This window comes from Ranitomeya variabilis, chromosome 4 (genome assembly GCF_051348905.1).
Source record: "Ranitomeya variabilis isolate aRanVar5 chromosome 4, aRanVar5.hap1, whole genome shotgun sequence".
NCBI classification, from domain to species: Eukaryota; Metazoa; Chordata; class Amphibia; order Anura; family Dendrobatidae; genus Ranitomeya; species Ranitomeya variabilis.
The window spans coordinates 384756845-384770106 of NC_135235.1; positions in this window are offsets into that span (position 1 = coordinate 384756845).

A 13262-nucleotide genomic window follows, 5' to 3' on the forward strand; every position below is an offset into this window, starting at 1 on the left:
ACTGACGTGAAGTCAGCGTGAGGAGTGGAACTCCTGAAAGGTAACCCGGACAAGGGGATTATAATATACGGCAGAGAAGCCTATCTGCTACTTGAACTGACTGATGTCCTATAATGTTTTGTGGCTGTAATGAAACGGACTGTACCCTATCTGGTTTATGCGAAGTTTAAATAAACCATGTGGGCTGAATTATGTGAAAAACCGTGCCTGTCTATGCTTATTCTGCTGCCAAGCGAGTGTCCCCAAGACACGTAGTGGGTGAAACGCTACAGTATTCAGGGACCCGGCTGAAATAAGCCCCTAGAATACCGGCACCTCCGGTGAGGAGTGTTTGTGTGCTTTCTGGTGCGTGACCACTGACTGCCATCAACTCAGCAGTTAACTGTGTTCACCTGTGACACTAACAGGGCACAGTATCTTGTTTCTAGCGAATCTGTGGAGTTAACAGAGTTCGCTTATACTGCCGCCATTTGCCAGCAGTAGGTTCCTCTCCTGCATGGTGGACCCTGGGTTGCGAACGCACCTATTTATACATATATATATACTTGGTGCATTCCGCCAACCCTAACACTATGACACATGATGTTGTAATGGTTGATTCACTACAAAAGTTCAAGAAGTGCTTGGATGTCTTTCTTGATAAATATAATATTACAGATCATGGGTACTTGATTCTGTGATGTGACTTTGAACCAGGGAACTTATCTGATTGCCACATATAGAAGTGGGAAGGAATTTTTCCTCAAAATGGAGCAATTAGCATCTGCACTATGGGATTTTTGCCTTCCTCTTGATCAACAAGTTAGCTTATAGGTTGAACTCGATGGACTAAATTTACCTTCAATCTTAAATACTATGAAACTATGAACCCCCTGGTATTTACTTCACAATGGTAAGGACTTGCTGGGAATTATAGGTGCCAGCCATCATAAGACTGCAGACTATACAGGAACCCCAGTACTGATGAAATGTGGTCAGTATCACAAATAAGCATTTTCATCCATTCATTATAGACAACCTCTAACTGAAGTCGTTCCCATACCTTTTGTAACGCTCGCGCCCAGATTGGATGGAGAGAGCGAGTATTGTGTCCCCACGGTGCCACAAACCAGTCTTACCCTGGAGGGGCGTGACTAAGCAGCTTTCTTGGTACTCACTGGAGCCTCCAGTGGTGAGGTCAGGCTTGTTGTGGCAGGTAAGGCAGAAATCACAACAAATATATCAAAGTATCCGGACTGAGGGGGGCCGAAGCCCTGCTCTCTCCGTATATGCATAAATGAAACCACACCAATTATGCGTGTACTACTCCTAGAAACATAATAAACTAGAGAACATGGAGTAAAAGACACTAACAAATATAGAAGATAAAACTGTAAATTTTATTGCAATATTTAAAATATACAAAATATGACAACAGCCCAATCAGCGGGCAGAAAAACAATTAAGAGGGGCTATATTGGGAACCTGCTAGTACAGCAGGCATATATGGACCGAAAATAGTATCAAGTAAGGGCTAGTATGGCAGCACCCAGTAAGAGGGAAGGAGGGTACAATTAAATTCCAAGTAGATCCAATATCCAGACTCTGTACACAAGCCTCCAAGAGCCCCCAGACCCCCTACACAGATCAATAGGTTGCCATCACTCACCCATAATTACAGATGTCCTAGGTCCGCCTGCTGTAACCCCTTGACGCGCGTTTCGCGTAAGTGCTTCTTCAAGAAGGGGAGTAGCGTGTGTTGTGTCCCCTTAGTTTAAATAGAAGTCCCTTTCATTGCCCACAGGTGCGGCGCATGAGCCCCGAGGAACGCAAACCGGAAGTATCCATCTCATCATGTGACCGTCAATACGGTGTGCGCCTGCAGGCAAAAAGGTTTGCCAGATGACGTCATAAGGCAAGCGCACATCGCATGAAGAGATAGTCACATAGATGGTGTGGCACTGCGTTACTCAAGCGGCGCATGCGCACTAGGGCATAGAACGTTATAACAGCTCCGACTACGGCATGAGGAAGAAATAAGAATATTGATGTCCAGGTGTGCATATTTTCCAGGGAAGGGCGTGTAATGAAACGTGCACAATTCTAATTAAATTACTCCAAGCGGCAATTAAATAAGTACATAGTGTGCTAAAGAAACTGCGCATGCGCGCCACAGTATCCATATTTGTGAAGCCCAAAGCAACAGCCATATTATTGGATTGCTAGGGGATAGTGACAGGTGAAAAACAAACAACAAAAAATATGAGATTTAAGGAAAAAGAGAAAAAAGACATTCTCAAAAAATGAATAAACGTATCCTAAAAGATACAAAATTAACAGAGGTCTATTCTAAAACCTCCTGTGCCATAAACCTTCTAAATAGCATACTAACAATCAAGGTCAATATAAACTAAGACCCTATGTGGAAAAAAGGAATATGAACGAGACCTGTAAAAAATACCTTATACTGATCATGGACATAATATTCAATATTTCCCTCATAAAAGCTCATATCATTCATAAAGTGGCCCAGTGCATGACAAAATATATACAAAAATACAAAAATTACGAATCTCATTCATACAATCATAATATATGGTTAGTTTAAAAAAATCCCACTATAATATATGAGGTTGGACATCATTGAAGGTGCCTGATCAATCCCAGATAGAATAAAGTGCAAAGTCTCCATAATCAAGAGTCCTAAGGAATATAACTTCGTTGGGGAATATACGTCCGGTACCCAGAAAGAAAAGGTAAGTGGGTACTACATATCTCCAATATCCTATTCCCTTCGAGGGTTCTTTCCAGACATCAAAGGTCTATCATACCGCTGGGCTCATAGTATTCATACCGGACTCCTTTGAAGACATATTTGCAACAGGGAAGATGCCAATCACCATATGTAGAAAGATTGAAGTAATCCTGCTGGGATATATGGCATAGGGTATCAAAAAGGATGCACGTTCTATCTCCACTCAAATCGGATATAACTGTGGGATAACCATATGCGAGAATTCTCGAGAGCATAGATTTCATCAGGGAACATGCGCCAAGCACCTGGGGCAAAAGGATAGATGAACACTAAAAACTGGAAACAAAAAATTAACACAACATTAATAAAACGCCAATTAAAAAATAGGGTGGAGAAGACATCTACAAGAGATCTATATATATATATACAGCTAAGTATCTGCTGCACAGTAAACATAGACAACGGTGGATACAGACGTCAAAAACGATCAAAAGGGGAATATAATAAACCCCTTAAAAAATCACAGAAACGGGGCAAAGGACAACTTCTCATTGAGTCCCTTAGGGGCCATGGTGTCCAGGGTGGCTATCCACCGACATTCATGTTGTGCGAGGATTTGGATTAAATTCCCACCCCTAATACCACCATGGATCCGGTCAATGCCCCGCACCTTAAGGCCGCTCGGGTCCGATCCATGGAAGGATCTGAAATGTTTCGGGAGTGTCTTAAGAGACGCTAAAGCCTCAGCGTCTACTATATCTCGTGCTGCCCTAATGTCCCGTACATGCTCACGTATCCTGATTTTTAACTCCCTTGAAGTCAGGCCGATGTAAATGAGGGAGCAGGGGCAGGTAGCGTAATAAATTACATGAGTTGTACTACATGATATATAGTCACGAATTTTGTACTCCCTGCTCCCATCAGAAGATTTAAACGTGCCACAGCGCAGGACATTAGGGCAAGCTACGCAAGATCCACATGGAAAACAGCCAACTCTCCTAGTACTAGTACCACAGATTGTAGGCTGTTTGGTAACATGATGGCTGTGGACAAGATAATCACGTAAATTTTTCCCTCTACGCTGTGTCATCTGAGGGCCAGATGATAAATGTACCGCTAAGGTATTATCAGTACATAAGACAGACCAATGTTTAGATAATATGCCACGAATCTGCTCCCAGCGACAATTTGAGGTAGAAATGAACCTGATCTTACTCTAATTTTCCTGGGGCATAGCTCTCGGTGCCAAAAGGTCCTCTCTGTTGGTATATTTCGCTCGTCTGTATCCTCTCCTGATACAGCGGCCGCTATATCCCCTGTCTTTGAACCGGTCACTCAGTATGGCTGATTGTTGTTTAAAGCGTGTCTCCGTGGAACACACCCGCCTGTTCCTCAGGAATTGACCAACTGGGATAGCCTTGATGGTAGAAAAACTATGTGCGGAGGAGGCATGTAGCAGGGAATGAACCGCAGTATCCTTGCGGTACAGATCCGTCTCGATATTTCCATCCTCCCCCACAAATAAAGTAATATCAAGAAAATCAATATGACGTGCATGAAATTTATATGTAAATTTTAAATTAAATAAATTGTTGTTAAGGAGCCGCATAAATTGAGAGAGGCTGGCCTCGTCACCCCTCCAGATCATGAGGACATCATCTATGTAACGAAACCAGCCCTCCACTGGGTCAGCGGCGTGCGCACCGTCACCTTGGAATATTTGGCGCTCCCAATAACCAAGGAATAGATTAGCATATGATGGAGCGCACGCCGCCCCCATGGCCGTGCCCTGAGTTTGTAAATAAAAACGGTCTTTGAAAACAAAAAAATTATGTGTCAGAATAAACTCAAGTAAATCCAAAATAAATTCCGAAAAATGGCCATCCCAGTTGGTAGTCCCGAGGAAGAAGCGGGCCGCCCGGAGACCATCGCTGTGCCTGATCGAAGTATAGAGTGACTCAATGTCAATTGTCACTAGAAGCATATCCGCTTCAAGAGAAAGGCCATTCACCCGGGTCAATACATCCGTCGTGTCTCTGACATAGGAGGGCAGCGTTTCCACTAAGGGTTTCAGATAGTGGTCTATGTATTTGCATACATTCTCGCAAAGCCCTCCTATGCCAGCTGTCTGTGGATGGATACCATGTTTTGGCATAGGTGGTTTTCCTTTATTGGATGCTGCCTTTCCTGTGGTTGTTCCTTCCCGGTGAAAGACCTGGCTATTCATTGCTTGCGTTGAGAAACACGTGATGGTGCCTCCGCGGCTTTTCTACATGCATGTGCATATTTCCCATCAGGGATGGGGGCAGTGTTCTGGATCACTGCGTTGAGAAACACGTGATGGTGTCTCCGCAGTGCTGGATGTTTTCATCTCCCCGAGGTCATTCACCCTTATGTTTATAGTCTTTTCACTAGGCACTGATCCTTATAGCCAGTTTCCTACTCCACACTGATGAGGGGCAAAAACCCCGAATCAGTTGTCTGTGGGTGGGAGTGCCTCTCGGCCTTTTGGCTGCGATCTTGTGTCGCAGTCAGAGGGTGCGAGTATTTCTTTGCAGCGTGCTGCTAATTTTCGTCTGCGATATTCGTATCGGCAGTGAAGACTGAAGATGTTTATCAAGAATACAATTCGTGTGGTCATAGAGGATGGTGCCAAAAACAACGTGGTGTATGTGGTTCGTGACCTGCTGGAGGGAAAGGCTGGAGCTCATCGGACTGACATTTTCAGTGTGAATGAATTTCACAACCAAGGTATATATGACGTTACCTTTGTGAGTGAGCCTTGCTGTCTAACTGTCTTCGAGTGGTTAAGAAGCCATGATGGTGACCCCTGCCTGGGGGGAGTGCGGGTGGAGCCTCTGTTTGGGCTCATGGAGAAAATTGTGACTGTTACCGTGTATAATCCTTACACAGAAGTAAGGCTGCTGGAGCAGTTCCTGGCTCGGTACTGCGAATATGTGAAAAGTGGAGAGAAACAGAGAAATTGTTTGGCCATTTTTAATTGTAAATATGTGTTTCATGTGAAACTGAGGAAAGACCCAAGCTGTTTGGGAGGTTTTACCCATCCCCCGGCGAACTTTTCAGTGGCGGGTCATAGGGGCTTTCTGTCGTATGCAGGGCAGCCTCTATACTGCAGGAAGTGTTCCCAATTTGGGCACTTACAGAACACGTGTGAGAAGAGCATGGTTTGTCGTAACTGCAAGCAAGAAGGCCATGCGGCGGCTCAGTGTCCGATGCCACGTGAATGTGACCAGTGTGGTAATACAGGGTACCTGCATAAGGACTGTCCATATGGTGTGCCAAGGAGGCCAACTAGAGAGGAGGAGAGGCGGGAGGAGGAAGAAAAGAAACGTAAGGAGGAGCGGAGGCAGGAGGAAGAAAAAAAGAGAGAGGAGGAGGTTAAGAAATGGGAGGAGAGGAAGCGGGAGGAAAGCGAGGCATCTGCGCAGCAAAGCGCTGAGGTAATTCCGCCCTCCATGGTTGAGAGACGGCGGGATAGACGGCAGGAGGACAAGGAGGCTGAAAGGAGGAAGGAGGAACTGGAGGACAAGTTATTCTGGAGAGCTGCAAAGCAAGAAGAGCGTGCTATGGTTAAAAAGAAAAAGAAAAAAAAGGAGGCCCCAGTTACCAAAGATGAGGAGTTGGGTGGTTTGATGGATTTTGACACTTCTGGGGCGGAGGAGAGGGCTGCGTCGTTGATTCTTGATTCTGATCCAGAAAGCATTGGCGTTTTTTCCTCAGAAGAGGAGCCTGGAGGTCGAAAGGGTCCCAGGGAGGGTGGTGGGGAAATCTGTGACTCTGAGGTTCGTGAAGGAGGAGGGCCCCAGAGGAAGGCTGGGCAGAAGAAGACGCGTGTGGAGGAGTGTATGGAGGTCAGCGGCTCTGAAAGCTGCTCAGCGGAGATGGTGGAGGAGGACAGTGGCGGTGCTGTGTAGTTATGTGCTATTATTTCAGTAGCTAGGTGGTTTTGTATATAGCATTTGCCTTTAAAAATATTTTTTTTGGTTTTTGTGTTTTTCATGTAAGTTTTGTAATGTCTTGTTCGTAGGTTGTTTTCTTTAGTATTTTGTGTATGTGATGGGTTTTGTAATCATATCACAAAATGTGAGGGTCTTTAAAAGCAGGTTGCAGCGGGCAGCCATTTTGGATTTTTTTGCAACCCAGAATGCAGGAATTTTTTGTCTGCAGGAGTGTGGGATTGTGGATGGTGTGAATGGCCTCATGGTGCGTCTGTGTGGTCAGGGAGTGCCTGTAATAAAAATGATGGTGTGCGTTTTTTGGTGAAGGGAAATTATGTGAGTTTGTGTGACTATATGGTGATTGAGGTTGGAAGGTGTGTGTTGACTAAGTCTGAGTTTAGAAATGTTCGTTTTTGCGTTATTAATGTATATGCGCCTGTAGATAAACAGGAGCGTAGAGTTTTATTTGAAAAAATTAAGTTTTTTATTCCAGGAAGAGTGCCTGTTGTGATAGTGGGTGATATGAACTGTGATGTGGGAAGTGTGAATGTCGATGCATCAGGGAAAGTGTTAATGGATATGGTGAGTGATTTTGGCTTAAAAGATATGCAGCGGGCATGCAAGATAACTCCATTGTTAAATACGTTTTTTTCTGACAGTGGGAGGGTGGAGTCTAGATTGGACTATTGTTTTGTTTCAAAAAATCTGATTCCTGTTAGTTATGCACAGGAGAGGGTGGTTTTTTCGGATCATGTGTGTATGAAGTGTGAATTGGATTTGCATGTTAATGAGGTGGCTGGGAAAGGTGTGTGGAAGTTGAATGTGAGTTTGCTGGAAGGAGGGGGGTGAGAGAGGAGTATGAAAGACATTATGCAGAATGATGTGGGTGCACAAGTGATTTTAGAAATGTGTGTGAATGGTGGGATTGGGTTAAATGGAAAACCAAGAGTTTTTTTTAAAAAAACTCAGGTACAAGTGTGCGGCTGCAAAGAGAGAAAGGTTTGTTTTTTTAAATGCAAGACTGAGTGTGTTGTATAAATTGAGGGCGGGAGGGATGGATGTGAGTGAAGATTTAGTGAAAGTGAAAAAAGAAGTGAATGATTTTTTGTTAGAAAGAGGGAGGAATATTGTGTATAGGGCCAAATTAGAGAATTTGGAGAAGAGTGAGAAGTGTTCGCGTTTTTTCTTTAAGAAAGTTTTTGGGAAGAGACAGAGTATGAGTGTTTTGAATGGGATGGATGGAAATGAAGTTAGTGGTGCAGACTTGTGTGAGGAAGTGGCAAAGTTTTATGATGACTTGTATGCTGTGAAATGGAGGGATGAAGGTTTGGAGGGTGAGGTGTTGAGTGTTTTGGAAAATAGTTTGAATAGGATAGAAAGGGAAAGTTTGATGGGTGATGTGACGGGTGAAGAAGTATGGAAGGTGGTGTGCAGTATGGCGCTGAATAAAACACCGGTGGAGGATGGTCTACCGGTGGAATTTGATCGGGTGATGTGGGATGTGATTGGGAAGGATTTTGTGGATGTATGTAAGTATATGTGGGCGAATGCAGAGGTGGCAAATGGTATGCTTGCAGGGGTGGTTGTGTTATTGCCAAAAAAAGGTGATTTGAAAAATCTAAAAAATTGGAGGCCGATCACATTGCTGAATTGTGATTATAAGATTTATGCGAAACTTTTGGCTAACAGGATGCGTGGCGTGGTTGGGAGTGTGGTGGGTGAGGAGCAATGTTGTGCGGCACCTGGAAGACGAATACATGGAAGTTTGTGTATGTTGAGAGATTGTTTGTGGGACTGCATGAATCGTAAGAAAGGGGTGTATGTGTTGAGTTTGGATTTTGAGAAGGCGTATGATAGATTGGCGCATGGTTTTTTTTTTAGTGTGTTGGTGAAGATGGGTTTTCCTTCTGAGTTTGTTGAGAGATTGAGAAGTTTGTATAAGAATATTTATAGTTGTGTGTTGTTGAATGGAAATGTGGGGAGGAGAGTAAATGTATTTTCGGGTGTTCGGCAGGGGTGTCCTTTGTCCCCTATTGTTTTTATTTGCGCAATTGAGCCTTTGTTATGTCTGTTAAGAAAAGATAAGGTGATTCGGGGTGTGCAAGTACCCGGGGGTGGGGGGAGAGAGTGGAAGATGAGTGGCTATATGGATGATGTGTGTGTGCTGTGTGATTCAGAGTGTTCGGTACGGCGTGTGAAGTTGTTGGTTTCTATTTTTCGTGGAGCATCTGCTTTTAAAGTGAATTGGGAGAAGAGTGAGTGTAAGAATTTTGGGGGAAGGAGTCTGAGCGATGATGTTGGAGTGAATGTGGTGAGTGGATCGATAAAGGTTTTGGGTGTGAAATTTTCAGAGAAATTGGATGGAGAGGAAAGCTGGGTGGATGTGAAAGAGAGTGTGGAGCGTAAGTTTAATTTTTGGAGCTTGAGGGATCTTACGTTTTTTGGTAAAATTTTATTTATTAAGAGTGTTGTGTTACCTATTTATTTGTATGTTGCGATGGTTTTTCCACCAAGCCACATGTGTATTAGAAGATTAAATAGGGTTTTGTTTGTCTTTTTTGGGGGTTCATGTATGGAGCGTGCGAGGAGAGAGATTGTTATGAAGAGTTTGGATAAGGGGGGACTGGGTTTCCCAAATTTGAATGTTTTTTTCGGCGTGAATATTATGGTGTTTGTACTAGGTGTGATTAGGATGGATGGGAAGTATGCATGTATGTGCAGGTTTTTGTTTGGAAATTTCTTGTTTCGTTTGAAATGGCGTGAAAGAGATCTTAGGAGCCCAGTGGCTTTTGAGGTTCCTGTGTGGTATGTGTGGGTTTACAAATTTTTAGTGAAGTATGAACTGTGTGATGTGGATGTGAGATTGTTAGAAAAGAAGAAAGCTGTATATAAGATGATTGAGTGTAGAGAGATGGAATGTGACATTATTGTAGGACGAGCCCATAGGCTGTTCTTGCCAGATTTTAAAATGGTAAGAGGGGATGATGTGCAGAAAGTATGGAAGAAGGTACATGTAAATGGTATGACAAATAGGCAGAGTGAGATTGTATGGCAGTCATTGCATGGGGTGTTGCCGGTGAGGGAGTTTCTCAAAAATCGGGGTTTAGTGAGGAGTGAGAGGTGTCCGAGGAGTGGATGTAGTGGGAGTAAGAGTGTGGTGCATTTGTTTTGGAATTGTCAGTATGCTAGAAGTGTGATTGCAGGTCTGGGTCGTTTGTGTAAGGAGCTGTGTGAGGTGAATCTGTTGTCTTTTGAGCTTTTTATGTTTGGATTGGGTATGTGTGGGGAAAAGGAGAGAGTATTGTGGTTGATGATGGCATGTATAAAAGAGGTTTTGTGGGATGTGAGGAATGTGTATGTGTTTAAAAGGAAGGATATTGAGGTTAAAAACTGTATAAAAATTATTTTGGGAAAATTGTATTTTTGCTTTGTGTGTGATCAGAGGAGGAGAGGGGAGGTGGATGCAGAGGGAATTTGGAAGACTAAAAAGTGGAAACATTTTGTTAATGTATCTTGAAGTGTTTTTTTGATTGTTAATAAAAAAAAATTCTTGTGTTTTCCAAGGAAATAGCGGTTGCACTAAATATGTGGCACGCTGTTTTGGGAGATGAGTTCCTTATAGTTTTGGTTACCTGACTGTGGAACTTCCCATCTGAGGGAAAAAAAAAAAGAAAAAAAAAGCTGTCTGTGGATGGATACCATGTTTTGGCATAGGTGGTTTTCCTTTATTGGATGCTGCCCTTCCCGTGGTTGTTCCTTCCCGGTGAAAGACCTGGCTATTCATTGCTTGCGTTGAGAAACACGTGATGGTGTCTCCGCGGCTTTTCTACATGCATAATGAGGGTACAGGCCTGGGTATGCAGCCCCGAGGGTGGTAGGAATGGAAAGGGGTAAGATCAGAGATAGGACAGAAGAGAACATGCCAACTCATTAGTTGCATACAGACTGAAAAAGAATGTTGCTCAGGCATCTCCCCATTGGTGGAGCTGCCTTAAGTGCCAAGTATCTTTTGGCAAGAGGCTGGGGACACATTAGGAATGGGCACACTGTCTCTTTAGGAATCAGGAAGAACAAGCATGACCGCCCTAAGCATACAGCCAGGAAGTATGCACACAGCAAGCAGAGGACACATGGTTTGTCCCAATTAATTTGCACAGCACTGTACTGTTTCCTACCTCCGAAAACTTTCCCCGAGTTTCCACCTCTCCATACTACCTCCTATGCTTCCACTTCTCTATATTGGCCTCTGTGTTGCTCCTATCCATACTGTCCCCCACGTTCCCACCTCTCAATAATGTTCATCTTTCAATACTGTCCCCCCATACTGTCCCCTCTCCATACTGCCCGACCCATACTCTCACTTCTTCCTACTGTCCGCTTACGCTGCTCCTCTTTTTACTGTCCCCCACACTGCCCCCTCTCCATACTGATATCACAAAATGATTTACATATAAACAAAATGAAATTTCATATAGCATTGAATAATAAGTCATATAAATGGAGGAGACAACGCTACGCCCAATTAATAAATATATAATACATAATTGCAGAAATTCATTACAATAAGAGAGTGCGTATTGAGTTGCAATATCCAAAATGTCTCCACATGAAGCAAGACTTTACACCAGTCATTCACCGTTTGAGTTCATTAACTTTTTCAATCCTCAAAAAACCTAAAACATTGTAAGCTTCCATTATGTTTATCTAACAAATGCTTGGTAGCACCCAATAAATGTATTTTTATTTTTATTTGTATCAGCTCTATGTTCAGCAATTCTTGATTTAATTTTTCATATTGTACAAGATATATTTGAGTCTGCAACACGTGCATTCTACAATATAGACCGCATGCGTGGTGTCATAATTTATGAAGGATCAAATTTTATTTGAATTGTGACTCCATTGTTTGTGGGAAAGGTATTAGTTTTTTTGCAAACTGACAGATGTTGCTCTTACTGCCACCATATTTGAAAAAAAAATGTAATGTCAACCAGGTGTTAAATTTGGCAACATTTGAGAAGTAGTTAGAAGACAGGATGTCTCCAACAGAAACCACCCTTTTTTAACATATTTAATCCGTTAGCACAGCTACTGGGGGGCAGAGGAGGCGTTCGCCAAGGGCCGCGTGCTCTGAGGGGCCACCTGGAGCTACTCTACTGTAGCTGTATTGGTGTGCACAGCATGTACATACAGTTACACTCTGTGACAGAGCAGGGAGACTTGATCTCCCTGCTGTGCCATCCGCCTGCTATGGGGTCCCTGAGCAGGAGCGGGTGTGCCAGTACAGGACCCCTAGCCCATCATCGCAAGTTCAGCTGTATCAGCTAGATTCACAATGACATCACTACTCGGCGCCCGCTGTCCGGAGATGTGTGGGCGCTCGAAGCAGCGGAGGATCCAGGAGGAGAGGTGAGTATTGTATTTATTTATTTTTTTAAGGGGATGCTTGATATTACATAGAGTCTGCCTATGCGGGGTGCATTATACAATTTAGAGTCTGCCTATGGGGGGTGCATTATACAATATAGAGTCTGCCTATGGGGGCTGCATTATACTATAGAGGCTGCCTATGGGGGTGCATTATACAATATAGTGTTTGCCTGTGGGGGATGAATTATACTATGTAGAGTCTGCCTATGAGTGGGAAATTTTAATATAGAGACTCCCTATAGGGGGTGAATTACACAATATAGAGTATGCCTATGTGGGATGCATTGTACTATAGAGTCTGCATATGGGGATTGCATTAAACAATATAGAGTCTGCCTATGGGGGATGCATTATACAATATAGAGTATGCTTAAGTGGAATGCATTTTACAATATAGAGTTTGCCTATTGGGGGTGCTTTATACAATATAGAGTTTGCCTATGGGGGTGCATTATACAATATAGAATCTGCCTATTGGGGTGCATTTTTCTATATAGAGTCTGCCTATGGGGACTGCATTATACTATATAGAGCCTGCCTATGGGGAGTGCATTATACTATATAGAGCCTGCCTATGGGAGTGCATTATACAATATAGAGTTTGCCTATGGGGTGCATTATACAATATAGAGCCTGCCTATAGGGAGTGCATTATACTATATAGAGCCTGCCTATGGTGAGTGCATTATACTATATAGAGTCTGCCTATGGTGAGTGCATTATACTACACAGCTCTGGCAAAAATTAAGAGACCACTGCACAGTTTTATAAAAATCAGCTTCTCCACATGTCTGGCAGCCATTCCATTCCAGTGTCATTTGAATTTCAACCAGAGTACACCTCATTCTACTTAATGTGCTTCTGATTAGGTGATCACCTAAACTGTTATGACCCCAATGGCGAGGGTCTCAGAGAAATAGGTAAGTCTGCGAAGTACAAAAATCCAGCTCATAGGGCAGTGGTAACTGGGTTGACCATATATCTACTCCTAACGCCAACACTAGAAGTAGCCGGGGAACATGCCTACGTTGGTCGCTAGATGTCTCGCGCCAGCCGGAGAACTAACTACCCCTAGAAGAGGAAAACAAAGACCTCTCTTGCCTCCAGAGAAAGGACCCCAAACGTAGGATACAAGCCCC